This window comes from Zingiber officinale, chromosome 3B (genome assembly GCF_018446385.1).
Source record: "Zingiber officinale cultivar Zhangliang chromosome 3B, Zo_v1.1, whole genome shotgun sequence".
In the NCBI taxonomy this organism is placed as follows: domain Eukaryota; kingdom Viridiplantae; phylum Streptophyta; class Magnoliopsida; order Zingiberales; family Zingiberaceae; genus Zingiber; species Zingiber officinale.
The window spans coordinates 36,641,177-36,666,646 of record NC_055991.1 but is presented as its reverse complement, the minus strand read 5'-3'; the positions used below and the strand labels follow the sequence as shown (position 1 = coordinate 36,666,646).

The 25,470-nt window shown below is 35.7% G+C and overlaps 3 long non-coding RNA genes across 3 annotated transcripts; 1 reads left to right on the top strand and 2 right to left on the bottom strand.

Annotated features, from left to right (window-relative positions):
• Positions 1-3,708: 3,708 nt before the first annotated feature.
• Positions 3,709-8,214, bottom strand: LOC122056375. Its single transcript, XR_006133126.1, has 5 exons — positions 7,910-8,214; positions 5,958-7,774; positions 5,749-5,857; positions 5,512-5,590; positions 3,709-3,763 (listed from the first exon to the last, which is right to left on the bottom strand). It is a non-coding gene; the product is annotated as an uncharacterized LOC122056375 (long non-coding RNA).
• On the top strand, positions 4,307-5,003 carry LOC122056376. Its single transcript, XR_006133127.1, has 2 exons — positions 4,307-4,515; positions 4,957-5,003. It is a non-coding gene; the product is annotated as an uncharacterized LOC122056376 (long non-coding RNA).
• Positions 8,215-8,580: 366 nt separating the features above from the next.
• Positions 8,581-8,971, bottom strand: LOC121968208. The gene is made up of 2 exons (XR_006108001.1): positions 8,821-8,971; positions 8,581-8,710 (listed from the first exon to the last, which is right to left on the bottom strand). It is a non-coding gene; the product is annotated as an uncharacterized LOC121968208 (long non-coding RNA).
• Positions 8,972-25,470: the final 16,499 nt, after the last annotated feature.

Genomic DNA, 25,470 nt, shown 5'->3' with positions numbered 1-25,470 from the left:
ATGTGTTCCTTGACGAACTCCCCGGTTTGCCTCCTAACCGGCAAGTCGAGTTTACTATTGAGCTAGTTCCGGGAACCGTACCGGTATCTAAGACCCCTTATCGCATGGCACCAAAGGAGTTAGAGGAGCTGAAGGTTCTGCTTTAGGAGCTGTTGGACAGAGGATTTATCCGTCCCAGTGTTTCTCCGTGGGGAGCACCAGTACTCTTCGTTAAGAAGAAAGACGGATCACTGAGATTATGTATTGATTACCAACAGCTGAATGCGGTCACTGTCAAGAACATATATCCATTGCCACATATAGAGGATTTATTTGATCAGCTGAAGGATACCTGTGTATCTTCTAAGATTGATTTGCGCTCAGGCTATCATCAGCTCAGGGTTAGAGATGCAGATATTCCGAAGACAGCATTTCGCACTCGTTATGGTCACTATGAGTTCTTGGTAATGCCATTTGGGCTTACCAATGCTCCAGCAGTATTCATGGATCTGATGAACAGAGTGTTCCTTGAGTATCTAGACCAGTTCGTCATTGTGTTCATTGACGATATTCTGATATACTCCCGATCCGAGGAGGAGCACAGGCGACATCTTCGCATAGTTTTGGAGACGCTACGGCGAGAACACCTCTATGCGAAGTTTAGCAAATGCACATTCTAGTTACCTTCGGTGGGTTTTCTTGGGCACATTGTCTCCAGTAGAGGTATATCAGTTGATCCACAGAAAATTGAGGCAGTCACTAGCTGGGAACAACCGAAGACGGTACAGGAGATACGTAGCTTCTTGGGATTAGTTGGGTATTATCGGAGGTTCGTCGAAGGTTTCTCCAGCATAACCTTGCCTTTGACACGATTGACTCGAAAGGGTGAGAAATTTAGCTGGACAGAATCTTGTGAGCAGAGCTTCCAGGAGCTCAAGCAGAGGCTCATTTCTGCACCAGTGCTAGTACTTCCCTCTGGAGTGAATGGATTTATACTTTTCACGGATGCGTCATATCAGGGATTAGGGGCAGTACTTATGCAGCACGAGCGAGTGGTGTCATATGCCTCACGTCAGCTGAAAGATCATGAGAGGAATTATCCAGTCCATGATTTGGAGTTGGTAGCTATCATTTTCGCACTGAAAATATGGCGACATCATTTATATGGGATCACCTTTGAGATTTACACAGATCATAAAAGCCTCAAGTATTTATTCACCCAGAAGGAATTGAACCTCCGGAAGAGGAGATGGATGGAATTCTTGAAAGACTATGACTGCACAATTAACTATCACCCGGGGAAAGCCAACGTGGTGGTCGATGCCTTGAGCAGGAAATCCCGTGGAGTTTTGGCGTGTCACCGTGTGATGGTTACTGAATTGATGTAGAGCTTCTCTGAGTTGGGGTTGATAGAGCAGGCACAGACAGAGCGAGGCTTGTTAGTTACCATGGTTTCTCAGTCCCTTATAGTGGAGCGTATCAAAGAGGCTCAGGCTACGGATCAGCATCTACAGTTTTTACGTAGCAGAGTTATCTCAGGACAGCAGACAGAGTTTACTTGTAATGATAGTGGAATTCTGTATTTCCGTGGAAGATTATGTGTCCCTGAGTCACATCCTATTCTGGAGGACTTATTACGGGAAGCACATCGATCTAAATTTGCGATTCATCCAGGAGGTACTCGCATGTACAGGGATATGAAATGATCATATTGGTGGAATGGCATGAAGAGGGACATTGCGACATTCGTGGCGCAATATTTGGTTTGTCAGCAGATAAAGGCGGAGCATCAGAGACCAGCTGGGTTACTGCAGAAGATAGAAATATCGGAATGGAAATGGGAGCATATCACGATGGACTTTGTGGTAGGACTACCCCGGACCCGGAAGGGTCATGATGCGATTTGGGTAATCGTTGATCGGTTAACCAAATCTGCACACTTCTTACCGATCCGTCGGACGGATTCGTTGGATCGATTGGCAGAGTTATACTGCAGAGAGATCACCAGATTGTATGGTATACCTCTGAGTATTATATCAGATAGAGATCCACGATTTACCTCTTGATTTTGGCGGAGTCTCCAGCAAGCCATGGGTACGGAACTTCGTTTCAGTACTGCATTTCACCCTTAGACGGATGGGCAGTCGGAGCGTACTATCCAGACATTGGAGGATCTATTGAGATCTTGTGTTATGGACTTCGGCGGTAGCTGGGAGGATCATTTGCACTTGGTGGAGTTTGCATACAATAACAGTTACCACTCAGCGATTCAGATGGCACCATTCGAGGCATTGTATGGCAGAGCATGTAGATCTCCTACTTTATGGGACGAGGTTGGAGAATTGTCAGTCTTGGGCCCCCAGCGTATTCAGGGAGATGCAGAGTTGGTTGGCACCATCAGATGCAGAATGTCAGAAGCCCAGGATTTATGCTTTGTATTAAACATGCGGCTTCATGTAGCATACCTGATTTTGTATATATGATGACTGTTGCATTGTTCGCATCATGTCATTACATGCATCGTCAATGACCTTGGCTCCCTTGTGGTTGAGACGGTCATTGGCCTGGGCCGCACGCTCGGCCACTCATGGGTAGTGGTAAGTTGGAGCATGCCGCATGTCCTGTCGTGCCCCCCACTCGCACACTTATTGGGTAGTGATAGCTGGAGTCGGGGGCAGCAGGGACCCCGTCGCAGACGTGGCTATTTAGCTACTATGCAACTGTCCCCTCGGTTGCTCGAGAGTAGTGGTAGCTGGAGGGTGTACAGTCTGTCATTGACCCGGCCTCTCGTCCATACTGGGGTCATGGTACTTAAGGGGTGCGCGGGAGTGACCATCCGTGCATACGCTATTTCTATGTTATTTTTTATTATGATGTTATATGCTTACTTGTTCAGTTTCTGTTATCATATACCTGTTTATATGCTTAGACACTGATTACTGTGACAGTATACCTTATCTGTGATCTTGGTAGTTATGAGCAGTACTGTAGCAGTTTATGTTACCTCAGACCTTATACTACTAGCTTAGGATATGGTATCAGGTATGGATATATATACTTTGTTTACACAGTAGTATCTACTATTTATCTTCCCGAGACTGTATTCTGTTGTACTCTTGGCTATTTATGTTACTCATGCACTATCTATTCTTTACTCGCTGAGTTTTATACTCACCACCTCGTACATTGGTAATTTCACCAAGTAGCCGATAGTGATGCTGGTACACACTACAACAAAAATCTTCATAGACATCGATTTTCCACCGGTGTCTATTTGATTTTCGACCGATGTCTATGAAGCCGATGTTAAAAGTCTGTCATTTTAGACATCGGGTTAAAACCGGTGTAGTATCACTTAACGACACCGGTCTTCGAATCGGTTATTAACCGGTGTAGTATCACTTAACGACACCGTTTCATCAACGGTGTAAAACCGATGTAATTTGTATATTTTTTTAACAGCACAGATTTGATTTTAAAACCGACAATAACAAAAAAAAAAAAACACAAATATTCACAAATTGTACAAATATTCTTCATTCAATAATATCCATAAAATACACAAATATTCACAAATTATATAAATAATCTTCTTACAACAATATCCATAAAATACCCAAATATTCTTTTTACATCAAAAGCTAGCTAATAGATATCAAAATCAAAGTATAACATTCTGTTAACACATCAAGTTACAACTGTCTCAAATGTAATCTAGCATGCATTCAGCCCACTCGAACCGCACTTCATCAATTTCAACTCTGGAGTACTTGAGATTTGTAAACTGTAAAAACACATAAATCCACCATATGTCAAATAACTAAAACAAATGTGTGCATGTATCAAATAAAATAGAATACTGAGTTTTTAAAGGCTGCTGTGGAAGATAACGAATATAACAGTGAAGGAAGCATAGAAGAACAAAGAAAATGTTCATAGTTAACAAGCAAATGAAGAGATATACTATTTATTGTCCTACCTCTGATGCCATCTTCCAAATCTCATAAGCAAGAATGCAACAGTGCCCTTTGTATACACATGGCTAATAGACATAATACAATAAGGAGCAAAAGCTATAAAATTCACCATCACCATGCAATCAATGAAGCAGGCAAACACAAGGTGGGTTGATATGCAGTGAAAGTGTTAATTAAGTGGAACTGCAGCAAATCATGACTCAAGTCTGAGCTTTTTTTGCGGCTTTCATCTTTCCCAGATAATTCCTTCAGTGATTTTTGCTGCTAACTTGGTTTCTGTTTTTTCACATCTTTGTATTAGCGGAATGGATTAAGATTATAAAACCCTCTTACATTTCTTTTGCAGTTGGTTGATTTTGAGAGCTGGAAAATTATTTTCTCAGAATCTAAGAAAAGTGCTGGTTACTTCAGCAGAGTCTCTCTTCCAGAATATAATGTTCCTCGAGAGCAACAAGAAATGGAAATTCAAGCTAACATCTTTGCTTTTGGAGTAGTTTTACTGGAAATAATCAGTGGAAGACCTCCATATTGCAAGGAAAGAGGGTGTCTGATAAATTGGGTAAGATGCATATTTGAAAATATTTGATACTCAAAAACAGCATCAGCTTCTTGTAACAGATACTGAGGGCATAAACCCAAATTTGTTCTTATTTCCTACAAACTTCCGATAATCATTTGTTCCATGTAGTTTAGAAGCTTAATTCTCAACGAGCCCTCTAATCAGTTCATACAATAGTCAGGGTAAGTTAAAGGTTGTATTACCTCTATTTAGCTACCTTATCACATCCCAACTGAGGAAACCATAGCCTCGCTGCAAATCACAAGTTTCTTTCAACATTATCTTCCCTTTGGAGATTCATTAGTTGGAAAAGACATAACATTGTTTGCCCTTTGGGTTCGCTAGTCTCAAGATATATCCTTCTTGATCCAACAGTTTGTGATTCATATTAGTAGATTCATGCTATATATCCACAGCTCATTGTTCTTCTATGTTATACAGGCCACAAAGTATCTTCAAAACCCAGAAGAGATAAGTAAACTAGTAGACCCTGAACTGAAAAACACAAAGTCAGAAGACCTCGCGAGTTACAGTTAGCCATGTGCATGAAGATGGGGGTCTAAAAGTGTATATCTGGTTAAGTAGTTTCTATTACTGGCTTTTACTGTAACAGATCAACTGAAAAGTGTATATCTAGTTAATTTACAAGTAATGAAGTATTCACAATCAGGAAGCTATTTAATGGTCTTCTTTCTTATCAAGAGCAGGGAATTTTCTTGATACAAACTAGCCAATTACTGTAATCATAGGGCACAAGGTCACAAAACTCAAAAACATCGATTATGATAGGACGCTGAGATCCTAAGCAGCAATTTTACTTCAGAAAAACCTTGGAAACGATCCCAAATTCAAATACTTCAGTGGCAAAGGAAACTCACAACAAATGGTACCAGAGAAAACAACAAAAGGAATCCATAACAAAATAGGATAACATTTTTCATGTTTAACATCACCAAAAAAGCAATCAACTAGACCATGCCACTAAACAATGCTCACCTGGTTTAACAAAATCGGAAAGGCCAAAATCAATCAACTTCATCTGAGCATTTTCATCTCTAGTGGTGAAAAGAAAATTCTGTTGTTAAATACAAGGAAGAAATATTAACAGCGCTGAAAAATATATGTTGAAAAAGAAATGAACAGCAGAATACCCTAAGTTGCTCCTGTAAAATAAGAGATCTAAAGTAATATCATGTCTGCATAAATTGAATCAAAGTTCTCTATGATACAAACCTCTGGCTTTAAATCACGATGCACAACACCTTGAAGATGACAAAAGGCGATTACACTCAGTATTTGAATAACTATAGCTTTTGCATCCTCCTCTGAGTACCTTCCACCTCTTGAGAACACAAGGGAAAAAAAGCAATCAAAAGTTATTAATTTTCAAATTCAAATAATCAAATAGATATAAATTATGGCCAATAAAATCACTTTTTTACCTGGATAAAATTCTTTCTAATAATTCTCCACTTTCACATAATCTGGAAAAGAGAAAAACATATTGTTGAGTTCCAAATTAACAGAAGTACTACATAATTTTTTTTAAAAAAAAATTGCTACCCATCATCTTAGAAGTGTTCATTTTAAAATTTGTATGGAAAAGTATTATCATTTTTCCTTAGTGCAGGATACAAAGTGGAAAGAAAAGAGGCATATTAGTAGGATACTACATGCAAAAAGTTTTGGATATATCAACTCTATCTTGTGACATGGAACAAATATCATATGTAGAAACGTTGTTACTCATTGTTAAGTTAACTAGAGTTAATTAAGACATACTCCATGACTACGTAGACGTTAAGTGCATCCTCACATGCATCATAAAATTTGACAAGATTATTATGGTTGGACAAGGCTTTGAGGATTTACTTGAAAATATATTACAAATTATATTTTGGCATTTTTGGTTAAAAAAAATTTTCAAAAAAAAACAAGAACCAAATATAATTAAACTATCAAACTCATCAAACCAAAGCAAGACATAGAAACCAAAATTTAAATCATGTTCTTTTCGATTTTCTACATGGAACCAAATAATGGAGGCCTCAGATAAAATGACCAACATCATTCTACAAGCCACTGCTACTAGATCAATACACTATGACAGTATGAATAAACTTGATATTCATCTAGTTAATAAATGGGAATCAGGAGGCACAAAATGTCAAAGTTGTAGCATGCGTAAGAAACAAGAAACTCAAAGAACAGGACATACAATGAGGCATAACAAAATGATTCAGGTCAAGGAGTCTACCTGTCCAATAATGACTGCCTTGACTTCATCAAAGGAAGTCAAATGAAGAGCTGGAAAAGATAGCATGAACTTTGATAACTTTCACCTAAGACCTTAACAGGCATTAACTTACATAACTGCACAATAAACAGTCAAAAAGATGGACAATAAATGATGTGGAACAACATAATCATTATTTCTCCCAACTCTGTGTGTAGTGATTACACATGCTTGCACCCTTACAGAAGTTTCAGTATGCTTCTATCTCAACCCATGTTATAATAGACGCAGAAACACACTTTTCCATGTCAGTTCTATTCTTAAAAGTAAAAAATAGTGCATTTCAGGAAAGAGAAGAAATGGCTATTTTTTTCTAGCAATATTGATTAGAAGAGATTAACCTTGGTACCATATATAAGGTAGAACCAAAAGCTTCACAAGGCAGATCAGTAGTCCCGAAGTTTGAGTATATAAATTACATTCAAGTTTTGGCTAGGGAACATGAACAATTTCCTGGCAGCATGATGTCAACAAATGAAAATAACTGATAATTTTCTTACAGTAACCCACTATTGAGAAGAATTTCTATCATCCACATATCAGCACCATGTGAATGTCATAGTCATCAGGTGGAGTTGGAGACACAAAAAATCTCTCATCTCTGGTAACAAACTCACATTTACATTTTATCTTCAACTTACCGAAGGCGTAGATCACAAGCCATAGTGTTTTCACAATGATCAACCTACTGAAATAACTATGAAAATGATGACCACGGCCTACAATTCAAGCATCAATGCAAGTATTCGACAACCAAATGGTTTTATTAGCTTAAACAGATGCCAACCAAAAATGTTTATATATTCTAAAACCTATTGAGCTGATTACCGTTTGCAGAATCCTTATCATTTTGTAGCATCAACTCTTCTGCCTCTTCTTCTGTCTCTACCTCAACAGGAGCCCCGCCAAAGCTCATGTGATTGTATTGCAGCAGGACGACCTTGTCGAAAACATAACCAGGCTCTGAGTGTGCAAAACCAAAAATATATATATACATAATCAATCTATAAAGCAATTAATAGCCAGCGATAAGCAACCCCAACAAATAAATCAATCTTTGTCCGATTTCAACGATGTAAACTACTGTGCAAGTTATACCTCTTTTCGCGTTCACTCTCTTGTCAAAGAGCCGAACTGGATCAGACCCTTCTAAACAAGCAGCATAAGCAATCATCCTGAACACCGCCAAACCGAACAAGCAGCATAAGCTCTTAGGTGGGGCGGAGGGTAGATAGGGACGCTGCCGCGCATCTCCATCTCCACAAACCTGCACAGGTTCTGCGCGTAGGGTTTCTGAAGCTGGCCGGGGAGAGCCTCCAGCCATGTCTCCTCGACCAAGAGCTCTCCCAGCTTCACATAGGGATCGGAATGAGTACCTTTCCTTGTCGCGATCCTTTCGGAACAGATACGAGGTTCCGCCCATCGGAAAGGGATCGGCCGGCGTTCACCCTCTTCGCCTGCTCCGACGTGAGTGCGGAGGGGTGTTCACCGGCGGCGAGAGGAGGGGCGTGGAGGGTGGAGAGGGGGGATTTGAGGGTCATGGATTCTGGGGAGAGGGAGATCGGGTGGAGACGCTTCGGCGAGCGGAGGAGCTCGCTTAGGGCTTTGGAGGAGGAAGCCATGGCTTCGGGATTGGAAGTTGGAAGACCGGGTAAATAATTGGGTATATTTATCATGCATTTCCTAAACCCATAGCGGGAGCATCTTTAGGGTTCCCAGGACACAACACCCCTTTTTAATCTAGCACGGAGAGCTCAAAGGCCTTCTTCAGAAGGCCTCTCCGGTGCTCGGAAAAGGTCACCTGCCGGCTGGCCAGTTTCTCTATCCTTCTCATCTGCGTCTTCCCCCTTACCATGTCGACCGATTAGTCGATAACACACCCGGAGGCAGCACCGAATCCTACCGTGAGCAACAAAATCAGCGAGCAAGGAGCTTCGATCAGTCCTGGCCACACGAGGATCGACAAGGAGGGATCAAATCAAAAGAAGGAGATGAGGAATCGAGGCTACCAGATATGGGATCGAGTAAGAGTGGAGGAGGGCCACTTCTAGCGACTCGGCGATGACTCCAATCCACACAGGCAGCCTCTTCTTACCCAAAGGAGGAGATGGAGGAGATGCGGTGTGGTTGGCTGAAGAAGCAAGGGCATCGTGCGTCGATCTAGGAAGGAGGAAGGGGAAGAGGGAGATGAGGCTGAGAGAGATGGTGGACGGCGCGATATAGGTTTAGGTTTGGAGGAAATATTGAAGTGTTACAAATTTGGCTTAAGTATTGGTGGGAAAATTAAATTATTTTATTTTATCATAGACACCGGGTTTTAAAAATCGCTGTTAAAATCGGTGTCTATTAACAAAAAAAAGGCGCTCATATACATCAGCTTAAAAAACCGATGTCTATGAGCGAAAATCTGCGCTTATAGACACCGGTTTTTAGAAAAACCGGTGTAAAATATTCAAAGACATCGATTTTTGCTTAAAACCGATGTTGTTCCACCGATGTCTATGAGGGTTTTTCTTGTAGTGACACTTGGGGGGATCCCGACTGCTAGTCCCACGTCGCTTCTGAGGATGGATTTTCAGTTTTGTTTAGATTTCTGGTTTTGAGTTGGACTTTTGAGTTTGGTATTGTAATAACCCTTTTTGGGACTTGATGTTATTCTGTGTTTGGTTTTGCTTTGTCGAGGAGTCAAGTCGGGCCGATCCGCGGTGAGTTCTTTTGGTATTATGGTACTTGCTATTTCGTTTTCCGCTGTGTTTGATTTACCAGCCGAGTGGGCTGTTTATTATCTGTGTGGTTGTGTTTAGTTCTTGCCGTGTTGGCTATATTTTGCATGTGTATATCTGTTGGCTATGTATATTGGTTTATATGTCACTGTTACAGGGGAGGTGCTGTCCGATTTTCGTCGGACAACCTTACTCTCGGGGCGTGACACAATTAATTTTTAATTATTTACTTATTAATTATTAAGTTTAAAGTCTAATTGAATTTTAATTAATTTAATTAAGATTTCATTTTTAAGTTAAGTGTCTAAGTTTTAAAATGATTTTGAAAATAATTTTTAAAAGAATTTTATAAAAGGAAAAAAATCAAAATAATTTTTAATAGAGTTTCTTAAAATGGTTATTTTTAAAAAAAATTAAAAGGATTTTTATTGAGAGTATTAATAGATTAATTAATCTACTAAATATGTTAGGAGATAAGTAGGTTAGGTTAATTTTTTTTAATTAAAGTTAAGAATTAAGTAGATTTAGATTAAATAAGTTGTTAATTTCAAGTTATTAAATTAAGTTGAAATTTAAGTTAAGTAACATAGATTAGAATTAGTTTTAATTTTAATTTTAAGTTTAAGTTTTATGGTTTAATTTAAGTTTAAATTAATTTAATTTTAATTTTAATTTTAAACATAAGTTTTATTTTGAGTTTAATTTTTAATTTTCTACTTTGATTTTTAATTTTAATATTAAAGTTAAATGTTAATGTTTAATTTTTTAATTTTAAAATAATTTTTAAGAGAAAATAATTTTAAGTTAAATTAATTTTTAAAATATTTTTAATAATATTTGAGATACTCTTTTTAAAATAATTTTTAAGCTAAATTAATTTCTAAATTAATTTTATTTGAAATATTTTTCAGTTCAAATAATTTTTAAGTTAAAATAAATTTTAAAATAATTTTTTAGTTAAAATAATTTTTAATTTAAAATAATTTTAACTTAAAATAATTTTTAAAATAAATTTTAAGCTAAAATAATTTTTAAGTTAAATTAATTTTTAAAATAATTTTATTTGAAATAATTTTTAAGTTAAAATAATTTTTAAAATAATTTTATTTGAAATAATTTTTAAAATAATTTTTAAGTTAAATTAATTTTTAAAATAATTTATTTGAAATAATTTTTTAAGTTAAAATAATTTTTTAGTTAAAGTTTTAAAATAATTTTTATGTTAAAATAATTTTTAAAAAATAATTTTTAAGCTAAAATAATTTTAAGTTAAAATAATTTTTAAGTAAAATTAATTTTTAAGTTAAAATATTTTTTAAAATATTTTTTTTAAATAATTTGAAATTTAATTTTCAATTTAATTTTAAATTAAATTTAATTTGCTTTAGTTTAATTTGAATTTAAATTAATTTTAATTTTAATTTAAATTTAAATTTAAATTTTAGTTTTAATTTTAATTTAATTTAAATCTAATTTTAAGTCCTTAGTTATATTACCTAATATATGTTTTCAATTAGTGAATCCTATAATTTTTGTGAGATGAGTTAATTTTAATTTTAGGGTTTGGTTTAACTTTGTGTTAGATTCAGGTTTAGTTTTGGGCTCAACAAACAGATATTCTTTGGATAAACTTCTGGGGTGAGTCACCTAAACATCATTAGAGTAACCATACCTTCGAGGTTTTCCAAATAGTCCTATCCGCTGAACTTAGTAAAAACCTTGGTCTAACTGGTTAGGATCCGGAAAGGGTAGATTCAGTTACTTCCACTAAGTCAAATGCACCAAGTCGAAGCCATATTTTCCTAGTCATACATAGACAGAGTTTCCCTAACCTACTATCATCCAAAACTTCACTATCGTAGGTCAAGTTAAACTTTGTCCCTTTTTTTTAAGATAATCCCAATTATCCTACTGGGCAGGTTAATTTTAGAGGTACCAACTAGTTTGGAGCCTCCCCTAAATTATTGATTTTCCTTTAAAGTTAATTTTATTTAAGTTTATAATTTAACTTTAAGTTTTTAATTTTAAATTAATTAAATTGGACAAATTGTCCTTCTTTAAAGAAGTGTATTTAATATTTAAATTTTCTTTCAATCTTAATTTTATTAAGTTAATACTATTTTTAGTGTTTAAGTTTTTATCAGTTTTTAAATTTGAATTGTTTAAATTATACTTCTTTAAAGGTTTATCTTTTAACTTTGTATTAATTGTTGATTTTAAATTTTTTGGATTATCTTTGGTTAAGATGTTATTTTTAATATTTAATTTAATTTTGAATTTGTTAACTTTGATTTTATTAAAGTGTTTGAATTTATCCTTATCTTTTTTTTTTACCTTTTAAGTTGATATGATTAGTTGAATTTATTAGATTAGTCTTATCTTAAAAATTTAATTTTCTATTAATTAAATTATGTTGGGTTTGGATAGGACTTTCTAGATTGATATTGTCTACATTATTAAATAATTTATTAATTTTATGTAGATCAATATTGACCTTGTCATCATTATCATTTGAATTTTCAGATTTGTTTAAGTTAAAATTTGAATTTTTTATATTTAACTTTTCTGAATTTGTTAATTTGTTTAAATTTTTATGTAAAGTAATATTTTTAATATTATATGTTGAATTTTTCTTAGAGGTAGAGTCATTCAAATTGATTTGATTATCATTTGAATTTTTTAGGGTTATTAATTATTTTCAGATTTTCTAAATTTTCTAAATTAATTAGATTTGTTTTATCAGATAATATCCTAAGGGTATTTTTACATGTATTATCAAATACATTATTTTCATATATATTTTTAGAAATATCTAAATTAACATGGATATTTTTTAAACTACTACTAGCAGGGGCATTTTGATAAATATTACTAACCTTGAGTGCAACCCCTAATTCAGTAGGCTTCTCCATTGGATCTTACTCGAGTCTGGATTCGATTTTAACTTGATCATCTAACTCCAACGGCTCCTCGTGAAGCTTGGTCAGGCAGGTCCAAAACTCGTGGGCATCCTTGACCTTTCCTATCCTGCAAGTAACTTTGTTAGATAATAAATTTGAAACTAACTTTATTACCTTTTGGTTTGCTTCTGAGTTTTGTGTTGATCTTCTCAGTGTCATGCCACCATCGAAGTCATTCATGAGGATAAAAATTTTCATCTGCATCCTCCACAGATTGAATTCATGTCTCTTGTACATCTCATATGGAGGTGGTTCGTAAATACTTAGTCCTTCAAACTTGAGTCATTAAGCACTGATGATAGAAAACTAAAAAGAGGTGCCAAGACTTGGTCTTGGATTAGTAGTGCTGAAGAAAAAATATAGTATTTCACTAATTTCAAAAAAATAATAAAAAAATATTATTTCAAATTTTGGTAAATGCGATATTTTGCTAATACTAACCAACGATGAAAAGAGGACAATGAATTTTTGAAAAATAATTTTGGAGGGAAAAAAAACAAAATGTGTAAGGATATTTTTTTAAACACAAACGATATCTATTTTTCTTTTAAAAAGAACCCCCCTTGCTCAATTGGTCGTTGCATCAATTCAAAGCGGTACCTGCTCTGATACCACTTGTTGGATCGTAAGGTCCGCTAGAGGGGAGGTGAATAGCGATCGAAAATTCATAGCAAAGTCAAGTCGAGTACGTAGTGGAAATAAGAAAGACACAATGTTAACAACACAATTTTACTTGGTTTGAAGCCTTCGTCGACTCCTACTCCAAGGTCCGCACTTGTCGAGTGCTTTCGTTGGGCAATTCACTAGCAGTTTGCAAAAGGGTTTACAAGAATAAGGACAAGAACTTTGTAAAAGAAATACTGACAACAATTGAAAAGAACTTGAGCTGCAAGTTGTCAGATAAGCTTCGCAGCGTCATAGGAGCAGAGCGCAACAGAGCAGTCATGAAAAGAAGTTGTTATTCGTAGCTCTGGAGGAAGACTCCTTTTATAGGAGTCCTTCAGGCGCCCGGACCGTGACATCGGCCTGGCCAATCAGCGTGCTCCACATTTGCCACGAGATAGACTTTTGCCTTCCAGGTCCCCGAACCAACTCCAGGCGCCCAGATCCCTTCCGGGTGTCCGGACCACCATTTTACAGAAAATCATTTTCCTACAAGAAAATGTTAGTCTGAGGCAAAAATACAATTTATACTACCCTACAAAATAAAGTGTTAGCAAATATAATAAAAAGGGTAGTAATTAGATTCTGTCTCACCGAGACCAAAATCTAGTCACGATCTCAACTTAGATTCCCAAAATAGTTCTAAGTTGGATCGATGCCTACTGTTCCCTCGAACGGGGAACGAAGTCCTCACCAAGTCACTCCCTTCCAGTGACTTACCTTAACTTATCTGCCAGACATCTGATCAGCCCATCGACCTGTTTGGACTTTGTGCCAGCTATCCGGTCAGCCCGTCGACCTAGCTGGACTTCGTGCCAGACATCCGATCAGCCCGTTGACCTATTTGGACTTCGTGCCAGCTATCCGGTCAGCCCGTCGACCTAGCTGGGTTTCGTGCCAGATATCCGGTCAGCCCGTCGACCTATCTAGACTTCTCTTGCACACTCAATCAAAGTCTTAGATCACAATAAACCTAACTTAACATATTTTGTCATTCATCAAAATCTGAGTTAGACAGTTAGTACTAACTGCACCAACAGTTATGTCATAAATATGACATCATATAAAAAAGCATAATAGATAAGGAACCTGATTGAAGAGTCATATCCTTGTCTTTAGTGTCGTCGACTTGATCCCTAGGAAGAAGATACAACAGAAAATAAGATATTCCAAAAGGCTTAGGGGATGATGACACTGAAAAATTTCTTGTCAATGTAGAATAAGAAACTATGTCAAGATCTCACATAAACTCTTAGGACCTCTCCTTTATATATTAATCTAACCCGTTATCAGCTCATAGATAATAATGGATTAAGCTAAGGAGTTCTACATATTAAACTCACATCTAATAACCTAAAATTCAATAATTTTAAATGAGATCATTTAACAGGTTTTCAATATCGTAAATTTTTTAAATCACATATGAGTCCACTTTAAGGATATTAAATCCAACGTAATCAGTTTTTAGAAATCTTAGAAAGTTTTTAGAGAGAACAAGGAAAGAAAAGAATAGAATTTAAGAGGAGAAATTACAATTTCAACATGTCTATTTACAAATTAGTCGTGTATCTTCCTATTCAATTAATTATAAAAATCAATTCTCGACAAATCCTAGTTGGTTGACTCTTGATTTTGTTGGTGACTTGAAGGATACTTATTATGTTGAAAAAAAGGAAGGAGGAGAGCAAGCTATTAATTAGGTTGAACGAAGGACGAGAGCAAACGAAGTCATAATTAAACTAATTCTCTCGAGTTAATCCATCTCAACCACTAATTAGTTAACGAGAAAATATAAACATCTGTTGGTTTGAAGAAGAACACACGGCTATGACTTTCAAACAAAAGAAAAACCTAGTACAAAAACGTTTGACCTTGACTAGATTTTTCACAAACTAACTAAAAGAGAACTCACAAGGTCATGGCAAATCTAATCCATAAGCATGGTCTGTGCGAGTGTGACTTAATGATAAAATATTTAGAGTAATAAATAAGAGAATTATAGTTCGTTTTCAATAGGGAAGAATATTTTAAAGATTCAATTTTAAATGTGTATAAATTATATTTCGAATCTATCCGATAGATAGATAGATAGATCTATCTTCGAAATAAATCAAGTGAAATTCAAATATCTGAATTATTCAAAAAAATATATATATTGGACTAATAAATTTTTATGGCTCATATATAAATTATTTTCAAAATTTGTTTTTTACTTTTGATATTTTTTATATTATTTAATAAAGTTGAGATTTGGTTAGATTTCAAAAAAAGTTTTCCCATTTCGTTTCTGTAGAATAAGGAATGCAAAATGTGAAAATATTTTTTTTGTTAGGATCTGAAAAGATATTTGGTTTGATGTACTAGAAGAACGTAGTTAATTAGTTGATTAATAATGAAAATGTTCTATTTATAAAGATATAATTCTCTAGACTTTTAATATATTATTTAAGGAGAGACTTCGTCCAACATAAACTTGAAATGTTCTATTTAACTTATTTATATTGGTAAATTCCATCTACTCTTTGGTTCAAGATAAAGAAAATATTGTAATAATTTCATATATGAATCTTAAATTTCTTCATTATATTAAACCTAAAATCAACCCTAAAATAATCAGAGGAACTCATATATTTTATGCGTTGATAACAGAAAATAATAAATGACCATCTATTTTACTTTTTCACATAAAGAATGAATTCACTTTTTCTTTTAACCATTTTATTAAAAGTAGTCATCAATCTTACTATATCATACTGGCGGGGTTTATTTTAACCCATAGATTACCTTTCTCAACTTGTACATCATTATCTCCTTGCCTTTGATTATAAAATTTGATCAAGTTGAGTTATATAAACTTCTTTTTATAAATTTTTATTTAGAAATACATATTTGATATCAAATTGATAAATAAGTCAATGTAATTATGCAATCAATGCTAAGATAATTCTCACAGCTTCAAATCGAGTGATTTAAGAAAATATTTTTTCAAAATTAATATCTTGTCATTGTGAATACCCCTTTGCCATGAGCTAAGCCTTGTGTTTTTGAATGATTCCAACATCAACATATTTTATTTTAAACATCCACTTGAGGTCAATTGCATTCTTACCTTCAAATAGATCCACCACTCTTGTGTTCATTTTTATCAATTGGCATTAACTCTTCTTTCAGTGTGTTCCAATCAAATATCGTTGATGGTTAAGCCACCAGTCAAGGAACAATAATCCACTCATGTGTTCCTCAGAGATTGCTGGTGTGGTTGATGAAGAAGCCCTAAAACGCACTTCAACAAAGGTTAGACTAGCATTGCAGAGATCTTGACAGACCACTTTGATGCTTAATGAAACACCTAGAAAGAAGAAGATGGAGAAGGAGATAACTTGGTGGAGAGTCTAGAATTCAGAATCCTTTACATTGACCTTCTCTAGGGTTTTTATAATTATCTGATGGGCATCTTCATGTAGATTCTGCCTATTTCTTTATTATCATCCTTATATGAGCTAGCGAGGGGACCATATCTGACAGTCGTTAGTTGTATTTTCATTCATGAAACGCAACTGTTTGAAGGAAGCATCTAGGACACCAGTTCTGATAACTTCATAACTGCCCCTATAGTTATCCAATGCTACGTGCCCTAAGATATTCGCTGAGGGATGATCTCAATGATGAGGAGACCACACTACCCCTTACATGCTCTTAACAAGCCACTTAAGGTGTGGGCTAGATCTGAGGGTGAGGGGACAATGAAATGGAGTTATTGAGGAGCGACTTTGAGAGTAGACGAACTCAGGATCTGAGACCGAGCATGGGACAATGTAGGTGACTGAAGTTGAGACATAGATGGTGCCGAGATCTGATACTGAGCTAAAGCGAATGTCAGCGGCTGAGGCCAAGACATAGATAGTGGCGACTATCTAGAGTGGATGTTGGCGACTGAGGTCGAGACATATGCGATCTTGGCAACTAAGGACAAGCCAAGAAAGTGGTGTCGAGATCTGAGACTAAGTCAGATGGTGCTTCCTCATATGCAGTTGAGATATGGAGGGTGTTTAGGTCTAAAGCTGAGACTTGGATGTAGGAAATGGGAACGTGGGAACGTGCCCACGTTCTACACTACTCTTAATAAAAAGTCTATTATACCCGTAGGTTATTTCCCTTTATAAGGGGTGCGTCCAAGGATCATTCAAGAAGATAAACGAAGGTGTAGAAAGAGACAATGAGAGAAGAAGAAGAACATCCGTGGTGGTGGGATTTGGTTCATGGAATTGTGGAGAGCTTTCCGATCCTATGATCGCTCTTCCGACAACAAGTTCTTCCGTCGTCGATTGTAGATCTACGGGAGATCGCTGTAAGTATTTACCATTTTAATTCATTTTGATTCATGCATTTAGAATATCAACAATGGTATCAGAGCATATGTTAGTTCTAAATGCATGATAAATCTCCTATTTAAAATCCCTGCCAGTTTCTGTTGGAGTATGTTGCCTGCTACCAACACATGGCAAGATTGTGTCCATGTCGCGATCTGGCCCAATGGTCGACGCCATAGGCTTTGAGGGAACGAAGTTTTTCTTTGATGGTTGTTGACAATAAGGTCACAAGGAGACCTGCGACAGGGTTGTAGGTCGGCGATCGAGTCATTCACCAGCGTTAGCACAATTGCTTGACAGTGCACTGCCCAAGATGGAAAATTGCGACAGTTTCATGATTTCGACCGGAACCAGGCTCGGGCAGCAAAGTATATGCCGACAATAACATTCTGGAGCCGACGAAGATATCCTGGCTGGTCGACGATGTGTAAGTGACCAGGGAGGCATTGATGTCCGGGGTACGATGCGTCAGTGACCTTCATGGCCGGCGACTGTGTCCATTGCGGTTGTGTGGCGTGTGCGGCGTGGGCGGCCTATAGCGTTGTAGCGGCGAAGAAAACAGAAGAGGAGAAACATGAAGTGCTTCATGTGGATAAGGTTTAATTTAAAATAAATAAATAAATAAATATTTTTTTTTTTGCATGGCATCTTACTATTCATAAAAGAAACCAAAAGTTAAAATTTCCTTTGACTGGTCTGGTTCAAGCCAAATGGGTTTGAACCAGATTAATCTAATCAGAACATTAGACATGGTCTAATTTAAACCATTAGTTGGTTTAGCCGAATCAGTCTTGATCCAAATTGGAATCGATTTGGATTAATTTAATTAGACTTGGACCCAATATGATTAAATTATTAGATTTGTTATAACGAATCAGACTTAAAGTAACGAGTATTGGTTTGATCAAATAGACTTGGATTTAATCAATAAGTCTGAAATTGACTGAAATGGACTTAGATCAAACAGTAACAGAACATAGGTATAAAGATCCCTGTCCAATTAGATTAGTTCTAATTAAGAACAATGGACTAAGCTTAGGAACTGGATTCCCAATCAACCGGTCCAATGTGTTAGTCGACTTAAACTCCTAAAATTTGAGAAAATTTACTTTTCTTGATTTATTATGTTGGTACTATGCCTGTATAAATTGAATTAAGTCGGTTTTATACTGGTTAGTCAATTTTATACTGACTTATTTAATTTCAATTTTTTAGATGGCTAGTCACAATTTACGACAACATGAGCTTTGGGAGGAGATTAAGGAGCTTGATTTGACCCAGTTTAAGGAGTCAGATGGCTTATTGGTCGGCTCGATCGATTGTTCTAGAAACTCGAGCGAGAAGAGTTTCCAATCCAAAACACACACAGAAGATGGGCTCTGGTCTATTCGCTATTGAAAAATGTTAGGCAGATAACATTCCAACTTTGGGATGATTATGATGGACACATCTCATATTTAGAGATGTGTAGACAATTAATTTATTTATATTGGGGTCCTAAAGATCTAGAGGAGGATCTAGATGAATCTGAGGAGAATTCAGAAGATCTTGAAGATCAAAGGAGGATCCAAATGAATCTGAGGAGGATTCAGAAGATCCTAAAGAATTAGAAGAGAATCTGGGAGAGTGTGTGGAGAATCTAGAGATGGATCCAATAGAGAATCCTAAAGTTGTCTTGCCTGAGATTACCCTAAATGAGCCCAAGCTGAAAGGGATAATGTTAGCCACTACACTAGTGTTTGTCCTAGTGGGAGTAGTGGTAGTCTATCTAGTTTATTAGAGCTATGTTATTGTTATTGTTATTTTCGTTATGTACGAATAATATTAGTCCATTTCGTTCATGTCAGTTAGTTATATGTTAATAATATACAGCATAATTTTATGTTAATGATATGTTCATTTATTTATGCGGTCTACTTGACATGATGCATGATTAGTTCATCTTATTAAATGATTAGTTCATTTAATTATATTATTAATGATTAGTTCATTAGTTGGGATGTGTGTAATAGTATTGATCAATATTGATTTAATTGATCATACGAATGATGAGTGAAAAATATAGTTATCACTTGATTTTGTAAACTAACTCAAATTAATATTGAGTCAATCATAAATTGCATACATATAAATTACACTGAATACTAAATAATGTATTTATTTATGATAGATTATGACAACCAAAAATATTATAGCTGAACTCAACAATGGTGAAAAACTTAATGGGGATAACTATAAGATCTAACACCTCAGGATATAGTATGTACTTGAGGAACAAGAAGTTCTAAAGGTTGCAAATCAAATAATGGTAGAACCTGTAGATGGTCCCACTACACAGCACAGATAAGATCTTGATGCCTATAAGGCATAGAAGAAAAAGGACTCCACTGCAAAGGGCATATTGATTAGTTTAATAGTAGATGACCTAGCTTTTGAGTATGAGTCATATCTTTTAGCTCATGTAGTCTGGGTAGCCCTTAAAGAAAAATATAGTGGAGTAATGCTAACCAAGCTTCGACAATTGACGATCAAGTTTGACAACTACAAGAAGCGTTCGAATGTGTCAATGTTTCAACACCTCAAGGAGATGTCAAACATGATTCGGGAGCTTAAAATTGCTGGTCATGAGTTGACCGATGAACAATAGGTTTAAGCAGTTATTCATTTCCTTCCAAATTCTTGGGAGACCATGAAGCAGACCCTAACTCATAGTGAAAGTATCAAGACTTTCATTGACGTCTCACGCCATATAAAATTGGAGGTGGAGAGAGTTGAATTCGCAAGAATTTATGGACTAGCTTATATGGCTGTCGATTCTGTTAGATCATCTGGATCCATAAAAAGAAATGGTTCAAGAAAGGGAAGGGAAAGAAGAGAGAAGCTGTTGTTGTGGGACAGGACCCAATCAAGAAGATAGTAAAAAAGATTGGAAAGAAACCTAAAAACAAGTTAACTTATTTTAACTACGACAAGAAGGGTCACTTCGTTCAAGAATGCACTAAGCTAAAAAAGGTAAATTCCAATGTGCCTTCTTTTCCTAAGCATTTTGTTGCTAGTTCAGTGTTGTTAGCTGATTCTTATCCTTTGTGGATTATAGATTCGGGAGCAACCAATCATGTAGCTCGGGAGAGAGTTACATTTGTAGAGTACCGTCGGGTACCAACTGACAACAAATGGATATATGTAGGAAACAATGTAAGAGTTGAAGTCAAAGGAATCGACACTTGCAAACTCAATCTCTGTGGTGGTAGTGTTTTGTTTCTACATGATGTCCTGTATGTTTCTAAAATTCAATAGAATCTTATTTTCGTTACGTATCTTCTTGATTTAGGGTATTATATTAAGTTTCACAGCCGATGTGTTGAACTTAAGATTAACTCAGTGTCAATAGGATATGATTTTTTAACAAATGATTTTTATGGTTCTTGATGTAGAACTAGATGTCAATTATGCTATTGATGATGTTTTTCAAACATTGCTCTAACTAGTGATGCAGATATAACTGATGAGGTTTGGCATGCTAGATTAAGACAAATAGGACAAGAACGTATGAATCGGTTGGCCAGAGAGGGTCTATTAGGCACTCGGGCTAAGATTCACTTGTCTATATGTGAGCATTATCTTGCTGGAAAAGCAACTAGGAAACCATTTGGTAAGGCTATTAGAGTTGAATCACTATTGTAGTTAATTCATTCAGATATTTGTGGTCCAATGAATATGAAGGATAGACATGGAGCTTCTTATTTCATTACATTTATTGATAATTTCTCTCGGTTCGGTCATGTGTATTTGATTTCTCATAAATCTAAAGCATTGGATTGTTTCATTCGTTATATAAACGAAGTTGAGAATCAAACAGAACGTAAAGTTAAGACTTTACGCATTGACCGTGGAGGGGAATATTTGTCTGATATATTCAAAATAATATGTAATAATAGATGGATTATTAGACAGCTACCAATCTCTGGAACTCCATAGAAAAATGGGGTAGCTGAAAGAAGAAATATGACTTTTCTTGAAATGGTTAGGTCTATGATAGCACAGACTAATATGCTCATCTCCTATTAGGGAGATGCATTATTAACTGTTGCTTATATACTTAACAAAGTACCTTCAAAATAAATTCCATCTACCCCATATGAACATTGGATAGGCATAAAACCATATTTGAGTAATCTAAGACCCTGGGAGTCAGCTGCTTATGTTCATGATAGTTCTCATAAGTATGAACAATTGAGACCTAAGGGTAAGAAATGCATCTTTATAAGATATCATGAGACCTCCAAAGATTATATTTTTCATATGTGAGCAACTAGATGGAACCATCTCCGAAATAAATTCGAGAGATGCGACTTTTCTTAAAAAAGAGTTCCTAACCAGAGGTAATGTTGATAAAATAGTTCCTCTATTTGAGGAGGATGACATATTATCAACAAGAGATGTGTCAAAAGGGATGTCTGAGTCTAGTCAACCGAGTGGGAGTGATATGTCAAGTCATGAGTTGACTTCTCAACAGCCCAACTTACGAAGAAGTGTTCATAAAATCAAACCTAAGAAGAGGTTTGATATTGAGAAAGAGGCATTGATAACACTTCCAGTTGACGATGATGAACCTCAATCCATTGAGGAAGCATTGGGATATAGAGTTAGAGAAAAGTAGATAGATGCAATGGATGAAGAGATGGAGTCAATGAATCAGAATCATGTTTGAGACTTAGTTGATCTTCCTCTGGGCTGAAAGGCTATTGGAATAAGTGGATTCTCAAAATAAAGAGAAAAGATGATGAATCGATTAACAGATATAAAGCTCGTTTAGTTGCAAAAGGATATACCCAAATGGAGGGTATTAACTTCGAAGAGACATTTTCTCCCGTAGTGAAATTTGTATCAATACGAGTTGTTTTGACCTTTGTGGCACATTATGACTTGGAATTACATCAAATTGATGTAAAAATCGCTCTCCTTAACGGTGACCTTGACGAGGAAATCTATATGGTTCAGTCAGAAGGTTTCATTACTGAAGGCCAAGAGGAGAAAGTAGGTAGACTTAGAAAGTCTATATATGGGCTAAAGTAAGCGTAAAGACAATGGAACATAAGATTTAACGAAGTTATTTTATCTTATGGTTTCGAAATGATCAATGAGGATCATTGCATTTTCTTGAAAAGAGAAAAAGGAAAGTATGTCATTTTATCATTATATGTTGATAATATGCTCATAGCTGAAAATGACATAGAATATGTGAATGAAGTCAAGAAGTGTCTATCATCACAATTTAATACAACGGATATGGGAGAAGCTGAATACATCTTAGGAGTGAAGATCATAAGAGATCATCCTAAATGACTTTTGGGTATGTCACAAGAGTCTTATATAAATAAGATGTTACACCATTTTAACATGTCTAATTGCAACATAGAACATACACCTATTGTGAAAGGTACTATTTTGAGCAAGAGTATGTGTCCCAAAACTTTAGAGGAAAAGCTGAGATGAATAAAAAATCATATGTCAATACTATTGGTAGTTTGATGTACATTATGTTGTGTACATGTCCTGATATCAGCTATGCTATTGACTTAGTTAGTTGCTTCTAGTCAAATCCAGGACCAAGAGACTGGAAGACAGTAAAAAGGATATTCAGATATTTGAAGGCGATAATAGATTATTGTCTCTATTTTCAAGGATCAGATATGAGTTTGAAAAGTTATTTAGATGCAGACTGAGCTGGGGACCTAGATGATAGAAAATCCACATCAGGTTATGCATTCTTGCTAAATGGTGGCGTCATCTCTTGGAACAGCAAGAAACAAGTGTGTGTAGCTTTGTCGACTATGGAAGCTGAATATATGGCATGTTCAGTGGTTGTGCAAGAAGCAATCTGGTTGAGAAGTTTCCTGAAGCATCTGAAGATTGCTGAGGACAGTGGGACTGCAGTAACTGTCTACTGTGGCAGTCAAGCTGCAATAGTTTTTTCCAAGGATCCCAAATATCACAGCAAATGCAAGCATAAAGAAATTAAATATAATTTTATGAGAGATATTGTGGCTAAAAGAAAAGTAATTCTTGAGTATATCTCTACACGTGCTATACTTGCAGATCATTTTACTAAGCTAATGACTAAAGAGTCATTTAAAGAACATGTAAAGTCTTTGGGACTTCGTAGAATGTAACAATATTGAAATAACAATGAGACTTAGTAATTTAATTGTGTGACTTGCCATAATTTATTTAGTGTATAAGTATATGATTTTGTTATATTCAAGATCTCGGTGAGCATGTTGGCAGGTTGAGATTGGTCCAATCATCTCTATTTTTTTAGTACAAATAGAGGTAAGATCGTTGCTTTTGGGACAGCTTAAATAGTTGTAAAAAGAGACATACCATAAGTTAAGGTCATCTTGATAATTGTGTCAAGTTGAGATCATTTGTGTTAATAATGATCGAAGTAAATGAACCCACCATTTACTAAACTTGTTGAAAGTTAGATTAGAATTCATATGTTGAATTCAGGGTTAGACATTAGGTATGTCTAGATCAAAATCTGTACAATATTAAATTTGAAGACAACATGCACTCTTTTTAGTAAAGAGAATAACATCGTAACATGTGATTCATACTACATGTGTTATTGCGACAATAAAGGTAGTAAGAGAATGGATCCCTGTTTCTCTACTATATGAGACATTTGAAATTATAAGTTAATCTCAGTTTTTGCACTTAGTGACTATTTAGCTGTTTACTTGAAGTTTTAATCAATGTCTGCTACTTTGGCGTGTATCCTATGGCTATGGATGATTTGATCTATAGAGCATAACTAGGAAAATGACTAATTGAAATGAATAGATTATAGCTAAAAAGGAAGATTAAATATATTTACATCTTTTGATGTTATTCACTAGTCGACTCATTTCTGTTATGTATAGAAATGATAGTGAATATTTGAATATGGAACATGCTCTTGATATAATAGTCATTATAAGGGATTAGAGATGTTCATATTGATGTAAATGAAGATTATTTAATCTAGGTAAATAGCAAGACATGGATATCTCTAAGATAATGGTTGTGTGCCACTGGGAGATTGGATATTTTCTGGATAAAGGTTATGTGCCACCAGGAAAATGGCTATGTGTCATGAAGAGTGTGTCTCTAATTTATTTGGGAGAGAGCGACTATATAAGGTGTAACAATCTTCTTAGCAACTATCGCTCAGTGTGCTTACTGTCGCACGAACCATTTTCTCTAAGTATGGATTGGATTTTCTAATATGGTCTTTGTGATCAAACTCTCAAATAGTCTATTTGACTTATTAGGTCTTTGTGACTAACTAGTCTTTGTGACTTACCTAAATGAACTAATCTTAGTGACTTACCTTGGATGAGTGGGAGATATAGGAAATGGGAACGTGGGAACGTGCCCACGTTCCCTACCATTCTTAATGAAAAAGTCCATTATACCTCTGGGTTATTTCCCTTTATAAGGGGTGCATCCAAGGATCATTCAAGGAGACGAATGAATTAAGGTGTAGTAAGGGACGATGAGAGAGGAAGAAGAACATCCGTGGTAGTGGGATTTGATTCATGGAATTGTGGTGAGCTTTCCAATCCTGTGATCGCTCTTCCGACAGCAAGTTCTATCGTTGCCGATTACAGATCTGCGAGAGATCACTGTAAGTGTTTACTATTTTAATTCGTTTTGATTCATGCATTTAGAATATCAACATTGGACGCTAAGAATCAGAGGATGTTTGAGTATGGAGACAAGACAGGAGCTATTGTCAATGAGTAAGATGGAGATGGGTGTCAGGATTAGGGGCTGAGATAGGAGGGTGTATGGATCTGAAGCCTAGACTGAATGTATCAGGCTTGGCCTCTAAGAATCGAAGGATGTCTGAGTTTAAAGCCGAGATCACATGAGCTATTGTCGGTGACTAAGGCCAA